We start from the raw sequence: 5,095 nt of genomic DNA, 5'->3' as shown, positions 1-5,095 counted from the left end.
GTTTCATTTTGTTTAAACTACAGTTTCATTCGACATTGTATGTACAATAGTCTTATTACAATGTGACTTGTTATTGAATATCATATTATACTCACTGTAGTCTTATTACAACACCACTAAATTATAATTCTAATTCAACTACGATTTTATTTTACAATATATACTCTAATATGTCAAATTGTTATTCCGTTTCATTTTATATACACTATAGTTTAATTTAAAAACAACGAAAGTTTCATTTTGATATAACTATAGTTTCATATTACAATATAACACTCAATATGTGAGACATGTATGTTATTCGGTTTCTTTTTATACATACTGTAGTTTCATTTCTGCAAAACTAAAGTAACATTTCAATCCAACTACAATTCTATTTGACAATATACACTCAATATGTGAGACATGCCATTCAGTTTCATTTTAGACATACTGCAGTTTCGTTTCAACACAACCAAATTATCATTTCAATTCAATTACAGTTTCATTTGCAATATTTGCGAGACAAAGTATTCAGTTTAATTTGAAATACACATTAGTTTCATCTTATTATAAACGCATAAAAAATATGAGATTTGTTAAAATGTAACGGTGGTCGATTCTCTAATTAAAGACACGATGCCATTTTCGGAACGTGGTCCACTAAACTGTGTGGACCAAGGTCCACGGTATAAAAACCGCCTTTGCACACCATCGATCTTGCATTATCTAGTGGCCTATAATTTCCTAAAATAAAAGCATTGGTAATTAAAAAAAGGAACGTACGGGGACGTAATTGTCATTATTAATTATCAATATGTGGTGGTAGTGTAGTTGGCTAGCATGTAGGTGTCATAGCTTTTGAGTGATCCTGAGATCGAGAGGCCGAGCCCCTCACATCCCATATTCCGCAAGTGGTTTTTCACCTCGCCGTGAACTAGTAGTACAAAATTAAAGAACAAAAAATAATGTTTCCGTTGCTGGGATTTGAACCCAAGTCTCTCGGGTGAGAGCCGAGTATCCTAACCAACTAGACTACAACAGATTCATTTTTCCATTATGTCATCATTTGAATATCGACAAAATTTTACAGTGGACCATTATCCACACAGCTGTGTGGACCATTTTCCAAAACGATGTCGTTTCTTTTAAAGAAAAGAAACCGCACCCGTTCTGTGAAATTAGTTCGGTTTGTATAACATTTTCAATTTCATTTTATTTATATTGTAGTTTCATTTCAGCACAACTAATGTTTCATTTTGTTTAAACTACAGTTTCATTCGACATTGTATGTACAATAGTCTTATTACAATGTGACTTGTTATTGAATATCATATTATACTCACTATAGTCTTATTACAACACCACTAAATTATAATTCTAATTCAACTACGATTTTAATTTACAATATACACTCAAATATGTCAAATTGTTATTCTGTTTCATTTTATATACACTATAGTTTCATTTAAAAACAACTAAAGTTTCATTTTGATATAACTATAGTTTCATATTACAATATAACACTCAATATGTGAGACATGTATGTTATTCGGTTTCTTTTTATACATACTGTAGTTTCATTTCTGCAAAACTAAAGTAACATTTCAATCCAACTACAATTCTATTTGACAATATACACTCAATATGTGAGACATGCCATTCAGTTTCATTTTAGACATACTGCAGTTTCATTTCACCACAACCAAATTATCATTTCAATTCAATTACAGTTTCATTTGCAATATTTGCGAGACAAAGTATTCAGTTTAATTTGAAATACACATTAGTTTCATCTTATTATAAACGCATAAAAAATAAGATATTTGTTAAAATTTAACAGTGGTCGATTCTTTAATTAAAGACACGATGCCATTTTCGGAACGTGGCCGACTAAACTGTGTGGACCAAGATCCACGGTATAAAAACCGCCTTTGCACACCATCGATCTTGCATTATATAGTGGCCTATAATTCCCTAACATAAAAGCATTGGTAATTAAAAAAAGGAACGCACGGGGACGTAATTGTCATTATTAATTATCAATATAGGGTGGTAGTGTAGTTGGCTAGCATATAGGTGTCATAGCTTCTGAGTGATCCTGAGGTCGAGAGGCCGAGCCCCTCACATCTCATATTCCGCAAGTGGTTTTCACCTCGGCCGTGAGCTAGTAGTACAAAATTAAAGGACGAAAAATAGTGTTTCCGTTACTGGAATTTGAACCCAAGTCTCTAGAGTGAGAGCTGAGTATCCTAACCAACATGACTACAACAAATTCATTATTCCACTATGTCATCATTTGAATATCGACAAAATTTAACAGTGGACCATTATCCACACAGCTGTGTGGACCATTTTCCAAAACGATGTCGTTTCTTTTAATGAAAAGAAACTGCACCCGTTCTGTGAAATTAGTTCGGTTTGTATAACATTTTCAGTTTCATTTTATTTATATTGTAGTTTCATTTCAGCACGACTAATGTTTCATTTTGTTTAAACTACAGTTTCATTCGACATTGTATGTACAATAGTCTTATTACAATGTGACTTGTTATTGAATATCATATTATAACTCACTGTAGTCTTATTACAACACCACTAAATTATAATTCTAATTCAACTACGATTTTATTTTACAATATATACTCTAATATGTCAAATTGTTATTCCGTTTCATTTTATATACACTATAGTTTAATTTAAAAACAACGAAAGTTTCATTTTGATATAACTATAGTTTCATATTACAATATAACACTCAATATGTGAGACATGTATGTTATTCGGCTTCTTTTTATACATAATGTAGTTTCATTTCAGCAAAACTAAAGTAACATTTCAATCCAACTACAATTCTATTTGACAATATACACTCAATATGTGAGACATGCCATTCAGTTTCATTTTAGACATACTGCAGTTTCATTTCACCACAACCAAATTATCATTTCAATTCAATTACAGTTTCATTTGCAATATTTGCGAGACAAAGTATTCAGTTTAATTTGAAATACACATTAGTTTCATCTTATTATAAACGCATAAAAAATAAGATATTTGTTAAAATTTAACAGTGGTCGATTCTTTAATTAAAGACACGATGCCATTTTCGGAAACGTGGCCGACTAAACTGTGTGGACCAAGATCCACAGTATAAAAACCGCCTTTGCACACCATCGATCTTGCATTATATAGTGGCCTATAATTCCCTAACATAAAAGCATTGGTAATTAAAAAAAGGAACGCACGGGGACGTAATTGTCATTATTAATTATCAATATAGGGTGGTAGTGTAGTTGGCTAGCATATAGGTGTCATAGCTTCTGAGTGATCCTGAGGTCAAGAGGCCGAGCCCCTCACATCTCATATTCCGCAAGTGGTTTTCACCTCGCCGTGAGCTAGTAGTACAAAATTAAAGGACGAAAAAATAGTGTTTCCGTTACTGGATTTGAACCCAGGTCTCTAGAGTGAGAGCTGAGTATCCTAACCAACATGACTACAACAAATTCATTATTCCACTATGTCATCATTTGAATATCGACAAAATTTTACAGTGGACCATTATCCACACAGCTGTGTGGACCATTTTCCAAAACGATGTCGTTTCTTTTAATGAAAAGAAACCGCACCCGTTCTGTGAAATTAGTTCGGTTTGTATAACATTTTCAATTTCATTTTATTTATATTGTAGTTTCATTTCAGCACAACTAATGTTTCATTTTGTTTAAACTACAGTTTCATTCGACATTGTATGTACAATAGTCTTATTACAATGTGACTTGTTATTGAATATCATATTATACTCACTGTAGTCTTATTACAACACCACTAAATTATAATTCTAATTCAACTACGATTTTATTTTACAATATATACTCTAATATGTCAAATTGTTATTCCGTTTCATTTTATATACACTATAGTTTAATTTAAAAACAACGAAAGTTTCATTTTGATATAACTATAGTTTCATATTACAATATAACACTCAATATGTGAGACATGTATGTTATTCGGTTTCTTTTTATACATACTGTAGTTTCATTTCTGCAAAACTAAAGTAACATTTCAATCCAACTACAATTCTATTTGACAATATACACTCAATATGTGAGACATGCCATTCAGTTTCATTTTAGACATACTGCAGTTTCGTTTCAACACAACCAAATTATCATTTCAATTCAATTACAGTTTCATTTGCAATATTTGCGAGACAAAGTATTCAGTTTAATTTGAAATACACATTAGTTTCATCTTATTATAAACGCATAAAAAAATATGAGATTTGTTTAAAATGTAACGGTGGTCGATTCTCTAATTAAAGACACGATGCCATTTTCGGAACGTGGTCCACTAAACTGTGTGGACCAAGGTCCACGGTATAAAAACCGCCTTTGCACACCATCGATCTTGCATTATCTAGTGGCCTATAATTTCCTAAAATAAAAGCATTGGTAATTAAAAAAGGAACGTACGGGGACGTAATTGTCATTATTAATTATCAATATGTGGTGGTAGTGTAGTTGGCTAGCATGTAGGTGTCATAGCTTTTGAGTGATCCTGAGATCGAGAGGCCGAGCCCCTCACATCCCATATTCCGCAAGTGGTTTTTCACCTCGCCGTGAACTAGTAGTACAAAATTAAAGAACAAAAAATAATGTTTCCGTTGCTGGGATTTGAACCCAAGTCTCTCGGGTGAGAGCCGAGTATCCTAACCAACTAGACTACAACAGATTCATTTTTCCATTATGTCATCATTTGAATATCGACAAAATTTTACAGTGGACCATTATCCACACAGCTGTGTGGACCATTTTCCAAAACGATGTCGTTTCTTTTAAAGAAAAGAAACCGCACCCGTTCTGTGAAATTAGTTCGGTTTGTATAACATTTTCAATTTCATTTTATTTATATTGTAGTTTCATTTCAGCACAACTAATGTTTCATTTTGTTTAAACTACAGTTTCATTCGACATTGTATGTACAATAGTCTTATTACAATGTGACTTGTTATTGAATATCATATTATACTCACTATAGTCTTATTACAACACCACTAAATTATAATTCTAATTCAACTACGATTTTAATTTACAATATACACTCAAATATG

At 32.0% G+C, this 5,095-nt stretch overlaps 2 non-coding genes across 2 annotated transcripts; both read right to left on the bottom strand.

Annotated features, from left to right (window-relative positions):
• Positions 1-951: 951 nt before the first annotated feature.
• TRNAE-CUC lies at positions 952-1,024 on the bottom strand. The gene has a single exon. It is a non-coding gene; the product is annotated as a tRNA-Glu (tRNA).
• A 3,619-nt stretch (positions 1,025-4,643) lies between these two features.
• On the bottom strand, positions 4,644-4,716 carry TRNAE-CUC. Its single transcript has one exon. It is a non-coding gene; the product is annotated as a tRNA-Glu (tRNA).
• Positions 4,717-5,095: the final 379 nt, after the last annotated feature.

Source organism: Ipomoea nil, unplaced genomic scaffold (genome assembly GCF_001879475.1).
Source record: "Ipomoea nil cultivar Tokyo-kokei standard unplaced genomic scaffold, Asagao_1.1 scaffold2044, whole genome shotgun sequence".
Classification (NCBI taxonomy): Eukaryota; Viridiplantae; Streptophyta; class Magnoliopsida; order Solanales; family Convolvulaceae; genus Ipomoea; species Ipomoea nil.
Note: the sequence above shows the minus strand (reverse complement) of the source record. Positions and strands in the feature narration are given on the sequence as shown.